Here is a 19,025-nt window from a genome sequence, read left to right on the forward strand (position 1 = left end):
CCGAATGGCCTGCTCCTGAACCTATTTTCTATGTTTCCTCAATTCCGAGGGACTGCCTATGATGATGACACGGGTACAGGGGCTCAATAATGTTTAATTCCTCAGAACAAGTAAAGTATAACAATATACTGGTCAGCTTAACAGAAACTCCTATTTATGGGGCCATAAATATAAAAGTCACTCATAACTCCAGTAGGGAAAAGAGAAACATTTTTGCCCAGAGAGTGGTGAGGATGTGGAACTTGCTACCACAAAGAGTAGTTGAGATGACTAACATAGATGCATTTACGGGGAAGCCACAAGATTGTAAAAGGAATACAAGGATCTGTTTATCAGGTTCCATGAAGTACGATGGGAGGAGGCTCATGTGGAGCATAAACCCTGGCATGGACCAGTTTGGCTGAATGGTCTGATTCTGTGCTGTACATTTCATATAATACCATGAAATGTCAAATGAAGGGAGCCATCAGCTCAAAAGTTTGAAAGATTCATGAGCAAAATTTATAAAACATTTTCCATGTTCACGTTGTCCCAGCTGCTGGCAGCGCCCTGTGCCACAGAGCAGGATGAACTCATTGATGACTCAATGGGTGGGATGACTGAGTGAATCCCTTTCCACACACGGAGCAGATGAACAGCCTCTCCCCAGTGTGGACTAGCTGGTGAGTCAGCAGGTAGATGAATTAGTGAATCCCTTCCCACACAAGGTCCATTCGAATGGCCCAACTGCAGTGTGATAGCACTGGTGTATCATCATATTGGAGCTCTTAACACTCTTCCCAAACACAGAACATGTAAACAGCCTTTCCCCAGTGTGAACTCGCTGGTGTCTCTTTAGACTCACGGAGCTTTTAAAGCTTTTCCCACAGTCAGAACATGTGAACGGCCTCTCATCAGTGTGAGTTCGCTGGTGTGCCTTCAGCTCCCCAGATCTTTTAAAGCCCCTCCCACAATCAGAACATGTAAATGGCCTATCAGTGTGAACAAGCTGGTGTTTCTTCAGATTCCCACTCTTCCCACAGTCAGAACATTTAAACGGCCTCTCATCAGTGTGAACTCGCTGGTGAACCAGCAGGGTGGATGATACAGTGAATCCCTTCCCACACACTGAGCAGATGAACGGCCTCTCCCCAGTGTGGAGGCGCTGGTGTTGCTTCAGCCTCCGGGAGCCTTTAAAGCTTTTCACACAGTCAGAACATTTAAACGGTCTCTCATCACTGTGAGCTCGCAGGTGTACCTGCAGATCTCTGAACCTTTTAAAGCCCCTCCCACAATCAGAACATATAAATGGTCTCTCATCAGTGTGAACAAGCTGGTGTTTCTTCAGATCCCCGGAGCTTATAAAGCTGTTCCCACAGTCAGAACATTTAAACGGCTTCTCATCAGTGTGAATTTGCTGTGAACTAGCAGTGTGGATGACACAATGAATCAGTTCCCACACACAGAGCAGGTAAACAGCCTCTCACCATTGTGGAGGCGCTGGTGTTGCTTCAGCTCCCAGGAGCTTTTAAAGCTCTTCCCACAGTCAGAACAGTTAAACGGTCTTTCATCAGTGTGAACAGGTCAGATGGATAAACAAATCCCTTCCCACACACAGAGCAGGTGAACAAACTGTCCCCGATGTGACTGCGCCGATGAACTTCCAACTCAGACAGTGAACTGAATCCCTTCCCGCCATCCCCACCTTGACCCAGGTGTGACGGTGCATGTGTCTCGCCAGATCAGGCTTTCGGCTGAATCTAGGTCCACACACAGGACACGTGCGGTTTGTCTGTGCTGCGATCGCTGCTCTCCCCTTCCATGTGCAAAGGCCGATGATATTCAGGTCCTGATGAATCGGATCAACTCTGTTGGATCTTGACGTGATGTTTGGTCTAAGCTTCCCGTTAGTAAATGCTCCATTTCTAAAACCTTGTAAAAGGAGTTTAGAAAATGGGTAAGAAGGAGAATGTTGCCTCATGTCACTTTTTCAGCCCAGGGCAGTGAAGCTGATTTTCAGGCCCCGGTTGGTTGAGAGGGTCAACAACAATGGCGGCTACAATACCCACAAGCCCCCGCGCTCCAGAAAGTGCTCTATCTGCCGCGCTAAATTATCGCTGACACCGCGCATGTGCTCCATGGTGAACAGGCTCAATCAGTGAGAGAAAGTGAGATTTCTCCGAGATCCGATTGCGATCAGAGGGAGAGAGAAAAAAGGGAAATCCAAACCTGAGAGTCCGCACATCTAGGGCCCATTTTCCAGTTTGGCGGAACGCACTCGACGGACACATGACCCCGTCCCACGGCCTGATTGACGGGAGCTTCCGACCAATGGGGAGCGAGCCGGCGTCGGCTCCTCCAGCCAATCGGGGGCCCGAAGGGCGTGACTTGCGCCACTGATTGGCTGAGCCGCAGCGCGCGACTTTGTTCAGAGGGCCTGGGGCCAGGGGAGGCTGTGGGCCTTTATTGGGCACAAGGCTCTGGGGCTCACAATTAATACAGACTTTTAAATTCATCAGTAAAAGGGACAGGGTCTGCAGCTCTGGGACAGTCTGTATCTCCCCCTCTCCTCCACACAGGGGTTTGTGGCAATTAAACCGACAGCGATTCTCCTTGTTCTGCCAGTTTGGAATTAACTTTTCCCATATTACAAACTCGAGGAGTTTACCAATAACTCGAATCTTCCGTCTGATCTTCCAGAATCCCCTAGATAGAGCAGCGACTTTTTCTAATATAAATACAAGGTGAGGTGGAGTAGCTGTACTTGTTCGGGATAACATAACGGCAGTAGAAAAAAGTGATGCAGCGGTCAGCAAGACAAAAATAGAATCCATATGGATAGAAATAAAAGATAAAGGATCAATCACACTAATAGGTGTAGTCTACAGACCAGCTAATAGTGGAAGGGAGGTGGAGGAAGTAATATGCAGACAAATTAGGGAAATAAATAAAAAACACAGAATAACAATCATGGGGATTTCAACTACCCGGATACTAATTGGATAGAAGATGTAGGTAAAGGGGATAAGGGTATGGAGTTCATACATTGTGTAGAGGACTCCTTTCTAACTCAATATGTAAAAAGTACAACGTAGGAGAATTCGCTATTGGATCGAGTAATGGGAAATGAACCAGAGCAGATAAGAGAAGTAAAAGTAGGGGAACCTCTAGGCAAGTGACCATAATATAACATGCTTTAAGATGATAATTGAGAAAGACATAAGTATGACGAAAACCAGGGTAATAAATTGGAGAAAAGCAGATATTGAGGAGCTGAGAATAGAACTTGAGAAAATAAAACAGGTAACAATATTGGCAAAAACCAATGTATCAATAGGAAACATTTAAAACGGTGTTCAACAGAGTGCAGGAACAATATATTCTGCTGAAAGGAAACAACAAACTAAACACCAATGAGACTCCATGGATGACATGGCTCCAGGGTGACCAAGGCTGGGAACTCAACATCCAGGACTTTTCAACATTCAGGAAGGATAGACAGAAAGGTAAAGGAGGCGGGGCGGCGTTGCTGGTTAAAGAGGAAATTTACACAAGAGTAAGGAAGGACATTAGATTGGATAATGTGGAATCGGTATGGGTGGAGCTACGGAATAGCAAAGGACAGAAAACGTTAGTGGGAGTTGTGTACAGACCACCAAATAGTAGGAGTGAGGTTGGGGACAGCATCAAAGAAGAAATTAGGGATGCATGCAATAAAGGTACAGCAGTTATCATGGGCGACATTAATCTACATATTGATTGGGCTAACCAAACTGGTAGCAATGCGGTGGAGGAGGGTTTCCTGGCGTCTATTAGGGATGGTTTTCAATATGTTGAGGAACCAACTAGAGGGCTGGCCATCCTACACTGGGTGATGTGCAATGAGAAAGGATTAATTAGCAATCTTGTTGTGCGAGGCCCCTTGGGAAAGAGTGACCATAATATGGTAGAATTCTTTATTAAGATGGAGAGTGACACAGTTAATTCAGAGACTAGGGTCCTGAACTTAAGGAAAGGTAACTTCGATGGTATGAGACGTGAATTGACTAGAATAGTTTAGCGAATAATACTTAAAGGGTTGACGGTGGATAGGCAATGGCAAACATTTAAAGATCACATGGATGAACTTCAACAATTGCACATCCCTGTCTGGAGTAAAAATAAAATGGGGAGGGTGGCTCAACCGTGGCTAATAAGGAAATTAAGGATAGTGTTAAATCCAAGGAAGAGGCATATAAATTGGCTAGAAAAGCAGCAAACATGAGGACTAAGAGAATTTTATAATTCAGCAGAGGACAAAGGGTTTAATTATGAGGGGGAAAATAGAGTATGAGAGGAAGCTTGCTGGGAACATAAAAACAGACTGCAAAAGCTTCTATAGATATGTGAAGAGAAAAAGATTAGTGAAGACAAACGTTGGTCCCTTGCAGTCGGATTCAGGTGAATTTATAATGGGGAACAAAGAAATGGCGGACCAGTTGATTAAATAGTTTGGTTCAGTCTTTACAAAGGAAGACACAAATAACCTTCCGGAAATACTAGGGGACCGAGGGTCGAGTGAGAAGGAGGAACTGAAGGAAATCCTCATTAAGCAGGAAATTGTGTTAGGGAAATTGATGGGATTGAAGGCCGATAAATCCCCGGGGCCTGACAGTCTGCATCCCAGAGTACTTAAGGAAATGGCCTTACAAATAGTGGATGCATTGGTGATCATTTTTCAACAGTCTATTGACTCTGGATCAGTTCCTATGGATTGGAGGGTAGCTAATGTAACACCACTTTTTAAGAAAGGAGGGAGAGAGAAAATGGGTAAAATCAGCCTGACATCAGTAGTGGGGAAAATGTTGGAATCAATTATTAAAGTTGAAATAGCAGCGCATTTGGAAAGCAGTGACAGGATCGGTCCAAGTCAGCATGGATTTATGAAAGGGAAACCATGCTTGACAAATCTTCTGGAATTTTTGCAGATGTAACTGGTAGAGTGGACAAGGGAGAACTAGTGAATGTGGTATATTTGGACTTTCAAAAGGCTTTTGACAATGTCCCACACAAGAAATTGGTGTGCAAAATTAAAGCACATGGTATTGGGGGTAATGTACTGACGTGGATAGAGAACTGGTTGGCAGACAGGAAGCAGAGAGTCGGGATAAACGGATCCTTTTCAGAATGACAGGCAGTGACTAGTAGGGTGCCGCAGGGCTCAGTCCCGGGACCCCAGCTATTTACGATAGACATTAATAATTTAGATGAAGGAATTGAGTGTAATATCTCCAAGTTTGCAGATGACACTAAGCTGGGTGGCGGTGTGAGCTGTGAGGAGGACACTAAGAGGCTGCAGGGTGACTTGGACAGGTTAGGTGAGTGGGCAAACACATGGCAGATGCAGTATAATGTGGATAAATATGAGGTTATCCACTTTGGTGTCAAAAACACGAAGACAGAATATTATTTGAATGGTGGCAGATTAGGAAAAGGGGAGGTGCAACGAGACCTGGGTGTCATGGTACATCAGTCATTGAAAGCTGGAATGCAGGTACAGGAGGCAGTGAAGGCGGCAAATGGTATGTCAGCCTTCATAGCTAGGGGATTTGAGTATAGGAGCAGGGAGGTCTTGCTGCAGTTGTACAGGGCCTTGGTGAGGCTTCACCTGGAATATTATGTTCAGTTTTGGTCTCCTAATCTGAGGAAGGACGTTCTTGCTATTGAGGGAGTGCAGCGAAGGTTCACCAGACAGATGACAGGACTGACATATGAGGAGAGACTGGATCGACTGGGCCTTTATTCACTGGAGTTTAGAAGGATGAGAGGGGATCTCATAGAAACATAAAATTCTGATGGGACTGGACAGGTTAGATGCAGGAAGAATGTTCCCGATGTTGGGGAAGTCCAGAACAAGAGGACACAGTCTAATGATAAGGGGTAAGCCATTTCGGACCGAGATGAGGAGAAACTTCTTCACTCAGAGTTGTTAACCTGTGGAATTCCCTACTGCAGAGAGTTGTTGATGCCAGTGCATTGGATATATTCAAGAGGGAGTTAGATGTGGCCCTTACTGCTAAAGGGATCAAGGGGTATGGAGAGAAAGCAGGAAAGGGGTATTGAGGGAATGATCAGCCATGATCTTATTGAATGGTGGTGCAGGCTCGAAGGGCCGAATGGCCTACTCCTGCACCTATTTTCTATGTTTTAATATGATAGGAGAGAAGTCAAAAAAACAATTCACAAGGCAAAGAGGAACGATGAAATTAAATTATCAAGGAACATAAAACAAAACAGTAAAATATTTTACAGGCACATCAATAAAAAAAGGAAGGTTGGGATGGGAATAGGGCCATTCAGGAATCGACAGGATAATACCACAGGTAATGATAGAGATAGCAGAAATTATTTTGCTTCAGTAATTACCAGGGAGATAAAACAGGTGGACACTGGGTGATGAGATTAGTAATGAGATAAGTGCATTTAAAATAAAAAAGAGGGGATATATTAAATAAATTAATCAAACTCAGAGGATAAAAACCCTGTTCTGGATGGATTGGATCCATGCGTTTTAAAAGAATCTGGGGAAGAGATATCAGAGCCATTACTACACATATTTAATCATTCGTTCAAAAAAGGTGTAGTGCCAGAGGACTGGCAGATAACTAACATAATAACTGTATTTAAGGAGGGGGATAGAACATGTCCAGTAAATTATAGACCAGGCAGCTTAACATCAGTGGTAGGAAAAACAATGGAGTCCTTGCTAAAGAAAAAAATAGAAGAACATCTATAAACCAAAAATATAGTAATGAATAGTCAACATGGATTTCAAAAGGGAATGTCTTGCTTGACCAACCTCATTTTGGGTATTTTTGGAAGAGGTAACAGAGAGTAGACTACAGTAATGCAGTAGATTTGGTTTATCTGGATTTTCATATGGATTCTACTATAAGGTACCCCATAATAGACTGATGAACAAGGTCAGAGAATGCGAGGTCAGGGGACATGTCGGAGAATGGATAGTTAGCTGGCTTCAAGGCACCGAACCTCATTGCTCACACCGAACCTCATTGCTCATATCAGCATCTTGGAAAAGGTAAGGGGGTGGCTGCAAATTCCAAAGGATGTTGTTTGAACAGCCAATCCTCATTGAGGATTCCATTATCAGGCACACATCAGTACCATTGGTAGAGGTAAGGCTCTGTCGAGAGCAGTCTTCTGTTTTCCAGGGGCCAAGGTAGCTGATCTCTGGGATCGTGTGGATGAACTGACAAAAGATGAATGTAAAGATACTGTAGTAGGTTGTAACTAACGATATCATGGATAGAAGTCCATTTGTTTTGTAGGATTCCTACAAAAGTCTCATTAATGGCCTTCAGCAAAGGGGTGCAAAGGTAGTAGTCTCCAAACTATTACTGGTCATGTCCCAATCGATGGAGAGGAATAGCCAAATCATGGGATTCAATAACTGGCTTTGGGATCACTGCAAAAAGCTTCACTTCATCGCTAATTGGGAGGTGTTTGGTGCACAAGCTAAGTTGTTTAGGAGGGATGGCCTCAATCTTAACCATGGGAGCAAAAAGGCTGGCAGAGGGTCCTAAGCATGCTTTCAGAAAGCATTTAAACAAACTCAGATAGGGGATAGTGTAGATAAGTTCAAAGTTAGCCTTACTGCACATGATAATTACATTGATGCTAAGCATGAAAATGAACCAGGTAGGAAGCAAACAAAAATGAATAACTTAAAGAAATTAGATGGGAGACCTTTAAATTGCTTTCATGTAAATGCAAGGAATATGAGAAGCAAATTGTTAGACTTGCAATCCTGTGCTATGTTGGAGAATTTAGACGTATTGTGTATTTCTGAGATATGGCTAGATGACAATGATGGCACAGAAATTCACCGAAAAGGCTACACGGATTTCAGAAAGGATAATTTGGCCAAAGGGGATGTGGGGTTGCTATTTTTATCAGTGGGAATCTAATAGCTAGAAAGTGACTTTATATTGCCTCATCAGGCTCAGCTGAAGCTATATGGGTTCAAGTGGACCAAACTCATGGACAGGGATTAATTATTGGTAATTATTATAGGCTCCCGGGTCAGACACTTGAATGTGATGAGTTATTATGGAAAAATATCACTGATGCTTTTAATATAAAATACCACCTTTGTTTGGTGGCTGATTTTAATTTTCCTGGCATTCAGTGGCACGATGGTTTACCTGCTGTATATAGAAAACCGTTTCCTGATTCAACATGTTAATGAAGTAATGAGGATCTGGTGTTTAGTTGTGAGCCTAACCTCATATCAGGGCTCCATGTGGGGGAACATCTGGGTAACAATGATCACAACATTACACGGTTTCAATTGGCTAAGAGAACTAAAGGTACTGAGAACCTGCAACTCGTATCTGATTTCAGAAGAGCAAACTTCTCCAAAATGGCAGATGATTTGGAACAGGTAAATTGGCTAACCCTCCTCAGTGGTGATGCGACTGATTTTGAATATAAATGGAAAGTTTTTAAGAATACAATTAAAAATGTGGAAAACAAACATGTAGCCAAAATCGAATGAAGGAAATGTGGTAAGAAAAAGCCAAGGTGGCTGACTGGCTATGGACAAAGAAGATGTAAACAGAAATGTTTCTATAAATTAAAGACATTTAACACTCAAATAAATAGGGTTGAATACAAAGTACAACTAAAGAAAACAAAGGCTGCTATTAGATCAGCAAAAAGGCTAATGGAAAAAAAGACAATTGTGGCAGTAATGGGAAGAGTTTTTTAGTTATGTAAAGAGTCAGAGAACTATCAAAGACTGTATAGGACCACTGAAGGGTAAGTTACAAAGGACTCACTGAGTATGGTGGAAATATTAAATGAGCACTTTGCATCAGTCTTCACCCTCGAATATTATAATTTAATAATACTAGTTTTATCAGTAACATTAACATAAACATAGATAAGCATATTGTTTTAGAAAGAATTAAGAACTTAAAAATAGATGGAGCAGCAGGACCAGACGATATCCACCCGAGGATCCTCCGGGAGATGGGACATGTGCTGTGCGAGCCCCTCCGGGAGATGGGACATGTGCTGTGCGAGCCCCTCCGGAAGATGAGACATGTGCTGTGCGAGCCCCTCCGGGAGATGGGATATGTGCTGTGCGAGCCCCTCCGGGAGATGGGACATGTGCTGTGTGAGCCCCTCCAGGAGATGGGACATGTGTTGAGCAAGCACCTCCGGGAGATGGGATATGTGCTGTGCGAACCCCTGGCCTGTATGTTTAATAGCTCACTGCACCCTGGAATGGTTCCTACAGATTGGAAGGAGGCTAATGTAGTCCCCATTTTTTAAAAAAGGTGACAAGGCAGACCTGGGTAACTAACGGCCCATCAGTTTATCAGTAATAGATAAGATGCTTGAAAGAATCATAAGGGATGCAATATATCAACACTTGGATGGGGAGGAACATATTAGGGACACCCAACATGGCTTAATAAAAACGAGGTAATCTCTCACAAATCTAACTGTATTTTCTGAAAATGTTACAAAGTTGGTGGATGAGGGAAGCCCAGTAGACATTGTCTACTTAGATTTTCAAAAACCTTTTAACAAGGTACTGCATAAGAGGTTTCTCTATAAGATCGAAGCCTCTGGTATTAGTGATAATATATTGAGCTGGATACAGAACGGGCTGGCAGGGTGCAGGTAAAGAGCAGTTATAGATGGACCTGGATCTGTTTGGAGACCGGTCACCAGTGCTGTCCCGCAGCAATCAGTGTTGGGACCGTTGCTTTTCACTATTTTTATGAATGATGTGGATTCAAGGGTTGGCAGCACAAATTGAAAATGTGCAGATGATACCAAGATCTGTGCGAGTGCTAGAACTGTAGAAGAGGCTCGTTTGATTCAGACAGATCTTAATGTGTTGGGAGATTGGGCTCAAGACTGGAAAATGATGTATAACTTAGATAAGGTCAGTGTTATGCATGTGCGCAGGGCAAATGCTCATCATTCATATACCGTCCAGGGAAAGGCATTAAAGATGGTGGAGATAGAAAGAGATGTGGGCATTCTAGTGCATACATTCTTAAATGTACACGAGCAATGCCGTGCAGCGATAGCTGGAGCAAATAGGGTGTTGGGTGTATCCATAGGACAATTGAATATAAGACGAGGCGTACTGTTTTGTCTTTGTACAAGACCTCAGTCAGGCCCCACTTGGAATACCGTGTCCAGTTTTGGGCTCCTCACATGGTGGGTGATTGAGGCTCTGGAAAGGATGCAGAAGAGAGCCACTGGACTAATTCAAAGGCTAAAGCTTCTTAGTTATCAAGATAGGCTAAAAGAGCTGGGACTCTATACCTTAGAGCAGCATAGACTTATGGGGGATATGACTGAGGTTTATAAGATAATGAAGGGAATAGACAGTGTTCCAGCTGACCATTTATTTCAATTAAACAGGTTAGGCGGGACCAGGGGGCACAAATTTAAGTTGTATAAGGCTAGATCTAGGTTAGATGCCAGGAGTTGGTTCATTTCCCAGAGAATAGACCTCAGGAACAAGCTGCCATTTCAAGTGGTGGATGCAGACTCAATGAATTCCTTCAAGCTGGATTTGTTTCTGGCTGCGGCGGAGATCACCTCTTACAGAAGGTAGGTACTGCAGGGAATTTAATGGCCAGAGTGATCTCCTGGACTAGTTTTGATCGCCTAGATGGGTCGGAGAGGAATTTCCCAGATTTTTTTCCCCCCAAATTGACCTGGGTTTTATCTGGGTTTTTTTCCGCGCCCAGGGGATCACATGGTTTCAGGTGGGGTGGAGTGTATATGCTGTGAGACACAAGGTATCGCAAGTGTGTGGATCAGGCTTGATGGACCAAATGGTCATTACCTGTCCGTAATTTTGTATGTTCATAAAGCAGAGAGTAGGTCTAAAGGGTAGCTATTCACAGTGGCAGAAGCTGGGTAATGGTGTTCCTTAAGGATCAGTGCTGGGACCACTGTTGTTCACAATTTATATTAACAATTTAGACTTTGGAATCAAAAACACAATTTCTAAATTTGCAGATGACACCAAATTGTGTGTGTGTGTATGTGTGTGTGTGTGTGTGTGTGGGGGGGGGGGGGGCGGGGAAGAGTCAATATTGAGGAGCACTGCAACATGGAGGACATTAATAAACTTGGAGAATGGGCATATAATTGGCAAATGAAGTTCAACACAGATAAATGTGAGGTATTACAGTTTGAGGAAGGATAGGGAGGTCACTTATTACTTGGAAGGTGTGAGTCTGGGTGGGGCAGAGGAACAAAGGGATCTCGGTGTACAAATACTCAAATCACTAAAAGTTACGACACAGGTTAGCAAGGCCATAAAAAAAGCAAACCAAGCACTAGGGTTTATTTCTAGCAGTAGGAAATTGACTGAGCAGCAGGAGACAGAGAGTAGGGATAATGGGTAGGTCGTCAAATTGGCAGAATGTGACTAGTGGTGTCCCGCAGGGATCTGTGTTGAGGCCTCAACTATAGAATTGAAAAGTAGGGAAGTTATGCTAAACCTGTATCGAACCTTTGCTCGACCATACTTCAGAGCACTGCGTACAGTTCTGGTCGCCATATTATAAAAAGGATATAGAGGCACTGGAGAGGGTGCAGAGAAGATTTACAAGGATGATACCAGAAATGCAAGGGTATACATATCAGGAAAGGATTAACAGGCTGGGTCTCTTTTCTCTTTTAAAAAAAAAAGTTTGAGGTGTGACCTAATAGAGGTCTTTAAAATTATGAAAGATTTTGATAAGAATACACACAGAGAGAATGTTTCCACTTGTGGGAAAGAGCATAGCTAGTGGCCATCAATATAAGATATTTACCAAGACATCCAATAGGAAATTCAGAAGAAACTTCTTCACCCAAAGAGTGGTGATAATGAGGAACTCACTACCACAGGGAGTGGTTGAAAGCATTTAAGGGGGAGGCTAGACAAGCATATGAGGGAGAAGGGAATAGAGGATTATGTTGATAGATGAGGAAAGATGAGAGGAAGCTTGAGTGGAGCATTAACACCAGCATGGACTGGTTGGGCTGAATGACCTGTTTCTGTGTCGTACATCCTAAGTAATATCCATTTGTAATTTTATGCTTTCATCAGCACTGCCTACAAAGCAGTGTGTCATAAGCAAATTTGGATATATGACTTTCTACGCCATCATCTAAGTCATTAATACTGTGAATAGTTGAGGCCCCAACACAGATCCCTGCGGGACACCACTAGTCACATTCTGCCAATTGGACTACCTACCCATTATCCCTACTCTCTGTCCCCTGCTGCTCAGTCAATTTCCTAACTAGATCAATATTTTCCATTAATTTCATGGGCTTAATAGTTTCTTGTACGGGACTTTATCAAATGCCTTCTGAAAGTCCAAATAAATAAATTTACACCAAAAGTGACACCTTTCCTGGATCCCAAGGCTAAGAGAGGTACTCTGGAAGGTATGGGAAGCTGGGAATATCCATGAGAGTAATGGAAGGTATAAGAACTGAAATAATCTTAAGAAAGGAAAAGGGCACAAAAATTTAACAGTCGGTAACAGGACATCAATTAGTCTCCTATCTTACAAAAATTAAGAACACATCACAGTGTGTGTTTACACCAAAATTGGTTGGAAAGATATTCAGAAACTTAATAACCCCTATAACTGGGTTGGAGTTTAACACCAGCACAAACGACGGATGTGATTAGCGCCAGAATCAAACCTCTGCAGTTACTTGTGAACTCGCTGGTGTCTCAGCAGGTGGGATGATCGACTGAATCCCTTCCCACAAATGGAGCAGATGAACGGCCTCCCCCCAGTATGAACTCGATGGTGTCTCAGCAGGGTAGATGACTGAGTGAATCCCTTCCCACACTCAGAGCAGGTGAATATCCTCTCCTCAGTGTGAACTCGCTGGTGTGTCCAAAGATTGGATGCAGAAGTAAATCCTTTCTCACACACAGAGCAGGTGAACGGCCTCTCTCCGGTGTGAACTCGCAGGTGTTGAATGAGGTGAGATGACTGCCTGAAGCTCTTCTTGCAGTGAGAGCAACTGAACGGTCGTTCATCCATGTGAACAAGCTGATGTTTAATTAAATCTGCAGAGATTTTAAAGGATTTTCCACAGAGCATTTAAAAGGTCTCTCGTCAGTGTGAACTCGCTGGTGTAACTGGAGGCTGGACAACAAAGTGAATCCCTTCCCACACACGGGGCAGGTGAATGGCCTCTCCCCAGTGTGACTGCGTCGATGAGTTTCCAGCTGGGATGGGCAATTGCATCCCTTCCCACAGTCCCCACATTTCCACGATTTTTCCATGGTGCAGTTGTCCTTGTGTCTCTCCAAGTTGGATGATCAGTTGAAGCCTGGTCCACACACACATGTGTATGGTTCCTCCCCGCTGTGAATGGTGTGATTTTTTTTCAGGCTGTGCAACTGGTTAAAGCTCTTTCCACAGGCAGTGCACTGGAACACTCTCACTCGGGTGTGTGTCTCGGTGCTTTTCCAGTCACATTGATGTTTGAAATCTTTTCCCACAGGCAGAACAGACAAACATTTCTCCTTCCTCATTCAAAGGCCGATGATATTGGGGCCCTGATGAATGGAGTGACTGTCAGACCTTGATGTGATGTTGCGGCCTGTAGAGTGGAGGGTAGCCAATGTAACCCCACTTTTTAAAAAAGGAGAGAAAACAGGGAATTATAGCCTGACATCGGTAGTGGGTAAAATGATGGAATCAATTATTAAGGATGTCATAGCAGCACATTTGGAAAGAGGTAATATGATAGGTCCAAGTCAGCATGGATTTGTGAAAGGGAAATCATGCTCGACAAATCTTCTGGAATTTTTTGAGGATGTTTCCAGTAGAGTGGACAAGGGAGAACCAGTTGATGTGGTGTATTTGGACTTTCAGAAGGCTTTCAACAAGGTCCCGCACAAGAGATTAATGTGCAAAGTTAAAGCACATGGGATTGGGGGTAGTGTGCTGGCGTGGATTGAGAACTGGTTGTCAGACAGGAAGCAAAGAGTAGGAGTAAATGGTACTTTTCAGAATGGCAGGCAGTGACTAGTGGGGTACCACAAGGTTCTTTGCTGGGGTCCCAGCTGTTTACATTGTACATTAATGATTTAGACGAGGGGATTAAATGTAGTATCTCCAAATTTGCGGATGACACTAAGTTGGGTGGCAGTGTGAGCTGCGAGGAGGATGCAGTGAGGCTGCAGAGTGACTTGGATAGGTTAGGTGAGTGGGCAAATGCATGGCAGATGAAGTATAATGTGGATAAATGTGAGGTTATCCACTTTGGTGGTAAAAACAGAGAGACAGATTATTATCTGAATGGTGACAGACTAGAAAAAGGGGAGGTGCAACGAGACCTGGTTGTCATGGTACATCAATCATTGAAGGTTGGCATGCAGATACAGCAGGCAGTTAAGAAAGCAAATGGTATGTTGGCCTTCATAGCAAGGGGATTCGAATACAGGGGCAGGGAGGTGTTGCTATAGTTGTACAGGGCCTTGGTGAGGCCACACCTGGAGTATTGTGTACAGTTTTGGTCTCCTAATTTGAGGAAGGACATTCTTGCTATTGAGGGAGTGCAGCGAAGGTTCACCAGACTGATTCCCAGGATGGCAGGACTGACATATCAAGAACGACTGGATCAACTGGGCTTGTATTCACTGGAGTTCAGAAGAATGAGAGGGGATCTCATAGAAATGTTTAAAATTCTGACGGGTTTAGACAGGTTAGATGCAGGAAGAATGTTCCCGATGTTGGGGAATTCCAGAACCAGGGGTCACAGTCTAAGGATAAGGGGTAAGCCATTTAGGACCGAGATGAGGAGAAACTTCTTCACCCAGAGAGTGGCGAACCTCTGGAATTCTCTACCACAGAAAGTTGTTGAGGACAATTCACTAAATATATTCAAAAAAGAGTTCGATGTAGTCCTTACTACTAGGGGGCTCAAGCGGTATGGCGAGAAAGCAGGAATGGGGTACTGAAGTTGCATGAACTCATTGAATGGCGGTGCAGGCTCGAAGGGCCGAATGGCCTACTCCTGCACCTATTTTCTATGTTTCTATGTTTCTATAGAAATTGGATGCTGAGGGAGAAGGAAGTCCTCAGTATTTTAAACCAAAGGGCAACAGTAAACACTAAGTCCTCGCACTGGTGGAGACAGAAAAAGTCTCGTCATGATCAACGCACCGAGCGGAGCGGCAGAACCCGAGCAAATTAAGATAAGTTTCTCCATATACCATTGTGCTTCGTCTCTTGTGTTAAGCTTGACTTAGTACAGATTAATGCAAGTAAGTGCAAGTCAAAGGAAAACGAGGCAAGTGATTAAATTCTAACTGCATTCAATGACGCTTAAAACTGATAAAAAGCTAAGTAATTATTCACAGTTGAAGAAATAAATTACAGATAACAAAAAAAAAATTCATTAATTAATAAAAACCAGGAAGTATGTTGGGATTGTAATATCTGGGAGTTTGTGAACAATGAGACTGTTACATCTGCAGCAAATGTCTCTGCCTCATGACATTCCAGTTCATCGGTGAGCTGGAGTCCGAGCCAGAGCTACTCCGACATATAAGGGAGGAGCAGGAATTATTGTATAATTCACTCGAGTACAGTCACACAACAGAAGAAAGCACAGATGCAGGAAGGGGAGTGTGTGACTTTCCGTCAGCCAGGTAAGGGGAACATAGAAGAGGTAGCGAAAGAGGTCCAACAGACTCTGCTCCTGTCCAATAAAGTACTCGACACCTGTGAGGATAAGGGGAAAGACTGGGAAGGACAGCCAGAATGCTGCCCAAGGCACCGTGAAATAGGAGGGAGTCCAAGGGGAGGAGGTGGAGAGAGGAAAGATTATAGTTAGAGGATTCTATGATTAGGAGGATAGATAGTGTTTGTTTGCAGTCAGGATCAAGCGTCCAGAAGTGTGTTGCCTACCCAGTGCAAAGGTAAGGAACATCTCGAAACGACGGGAAAGGAATCTGGAAAGTGAGGGGGAGGCTCCATCTATTGTCAGAACGAACGACATAGGAAAGATTAGGGAAGGGGTCCTGCTGAGGGAGCATCAGGAGTTAGAAGCTAGCTCCTAGGTATAGGACCTCACTGATAATCTCAGGATTATTACCCGAGCCACATTCAAATTGGCATAGGGACAAACTGATTAGGAAAGTCAACACATGACTAAAGGAGTGATGTGGTAAAGAAGGGTTCCATTTCATGGGACACTGGCACCAGTACAGGAGGGAGTTGTACCATTGAGACCTGAACTAGGCTAGGGCCATCCTAACAATGGTATTAAAATAAAAGAATGTAACCAGCAGTAAGTTAGTTACAGAATCTACATGGATTGAGTTAAAAGAAAAAGAGATCCATCACCCTAATAGGGGTATCCTATAGACCACCAAATAGTGGAAGGTAATTGGAGGAAGAAATATATAGACAAATCTATGAGGTGAGTAGCAGGCATAGAATACTAATCATGAGAAATTTTAACCCCCCTAATAAATTGGCTACCATTTAAAACATACACTGATTTTCAATTTTTTCTACCAAGGTGGATAACTTCACACTTGTCCACATTATATTCCATCTGCCATGTTCTTGCCCACTCACTTAGTCTGTCTATATCCCTTTTTCAGCCTCCGTGTCCTCACAGCTTACTTTCCCACCTAAGATTGTATCAGCAAACTTGTATACATTACACATGGTCCCCTCATCAAGTCGTTGATATAGATTGTAAATAGCTGAGGCACAAGCATGGATCCTTGTGGTACCTCACTAACTCATTGAGGATTGGTTAATGAACCAATCCATTCTAATATATTACTCTCAATCCCACGAGCTCGAATTTTGTTTAATAACCTCTTGTGTGGCACCTTATCAAATTCTTTATGAAAATCCAAATACACTACATCCACTGGTTGCCCTTTATACCCTGCTAGTTACATCCTTAAAAACCTATTCGATTTGTCAAATACAGTTTTCCTTTCATAATTCCATATTGACTCTGCCCAATCATATTATGATTTTCTAAGTGCTCTGTTGCCACATCCCTAATAATAGATTTTAGCATTTTCCCTTGCATTAATGATTTGGACTTAGGAATAACCAACTCAGTTTGCAGATGATACCAAACTAGGGGTTATAGCTAACACTGAGGAAGAATGCAACATAATACAAGAAGACATTAAAAACTTGCAGACTAGGCAGTTAAGTGGCAAATTAACTTTAACATAGATAAATGTGAGATGATGCACTTTGGTTGGAAAAACAGATATCACCTACACTTTAGAAAATAACAAACTGAAAGGGATTAAAAAAAAAAGCAAAGGGATCTGGGGATACAGGTGAACAAATCATTTGAAAGCACAATTGCTTCACTGATCTGTTAACAAAACAGTGAGATTTATTTCTAGGTACATAGAATTCAAAAGTAGTGAAGTTATGTTACGCTTGTATAGGACCTGATCAGGCCACACTTCCCATAGAGGGACTGGAGAAAGTGCAGAAAAGATTTACAAGAATGGTTCAAGAACTGAGAGATTACAGCTATCGGGAAAATTGAACAAGTTGGGACTTCCTGAGAAAACAGAAGACTTGGAGGTGACCTGATAATTATGAATGAGTTAGAGTGGGTAAATGTAGAATGAATATTTCCACTTGTGGGTGAATTCAAAATTTAGGAGCCAGACATATGATAGTTACTAATAAATCAAACCAGGAAATAGTGAAATGTCTTTATTCAGTTTTTTTAAAAATTCGTTCCAGGATGTGGACATCACTGGCAAGGCCAGCATTTATTGCCCATCCCTAATTGCCCTTGAGAAGGCGGTGGTGAGCTGTCTTCTTGAATTGCTGCAGTCCTTGTGGTGAAGGAACTCCCTCAGTGCTGTTGGGGAAGGAGTTCCAGGATTTTGACCCAGCACGATGAAGGAATGGTGATACATTTCCAAGTTAGGATGGTGTGTAACTTGGAGGGGAAGTTGCAGGTGATTGTGCTCCATTCGCTGAATCTCCCACCATCACCATTGACCAGAAACTTAACTGGACTAGCCACATAAGTACTGTGGCAACAAGAGCAGGTCCGTGGCTGGGTATTCTGTGGCAACTGTCTCATCTCCTGACTCCCCAAAGCCTTTCCACCAAGGCACAAGTCAGGAGTGTGATGGAATGCTCTCCATTTCCCTGGATGAGTGCAACTGCAACAACACTCAAGAAGTTCGACACCATCCAGACAAAGCAGCCTGCTTGATTGGCAGCCCATCCACCACCTTCAACATTCACTCCCTCCACCACCGGCGCACTGTGGCTGCAGTGTGTACCATCTACATGATGCACTGCAGCAACTCACCAAGACTTTTTTGGCAGCACCTCCCAAACCCATGCCGTCTACCGCCATTGTACACTATACTCCAACTGAGGCCAAACAAATGTTTTATAAAGGTTTAGTATAACTTCCTTGCTTTTGCACTCTATTCCTCTATTAATAAAGCCAAAGCTCCCATATGCTCTTTTAACAGCCTTTTCCAAGGCCAAAATATCTTGCCTGAGGTTCAGTGCCCAGTTCTCCAGATGGAGTCTGACCAAGGCTCTGTACACTTGGAGCATCACTTCTGTATTCCAACCCCCTGGAGATAAAGGCCAACAGTCTATTAGCCTTCTTGATTACAATCAGGATTTGGAAGGGATTTATAATGGATTCGAGGGACTCTTACATTTGGGATCTTCCTTTATTCCATCCATTTGAGGAGTTAGATAAGACTTCTGTGAATTATTGGGCTGTGATGTTTGACTTTTGTTTAATTTGCTGAGTGGATTTAAATTTAAAACCAGGTTTGCAGGTGTGATGCTCTATTTACACATCAAAGGTGAGAGAGATTCTGTGGGGCACACGCTAAGTCCAGTAGCTGAAAGTGATTAACAGACTGGGTTTTGTGTTTAGTGATCAACAGACTGGGTTTTGTGTTTAGTGATCCTGGGCGTGTTACCGAGAAGTTCCCTAGATACCAA

General features: G+C 43.2%; 2 pseudogenes; both read right to left on the reverse strand.

The window, feature by feature from the left end:
* Window positions 1-220: 220 nt before the first annotated feature.
* On the reverse strand, window positions 221-2,119 carry LOC139241179 (zinc finger protein 16-like; annotated as a pseudogene).
* A 10,690-nt stretch (window positions 2,120-12,809) lies between these two features.
* LOC139241180 (zinc finger protein 850-like) overlaps window positions 12,810-19,025 on the reverse strand; it is a 269,295-nt pseudogene continuing 263,079 nt past the window's right edge.

Source organism: Pristiophorus japonicus (assembly GCF_044704955.1).
Source record: "Pristiophorus japonicus isolate sPriJap1 chromosome 24 unlocalized genomic scaffold, sPriJap1.hap1 SUPER_24_unloc_1, whole genome shotgun sequence".
NCBI lineage: Eukaryota > Metazoa > Chordata > Chondrichthyes > Pristiophoridae > Pristiophorus > Pristiophorus japonicus.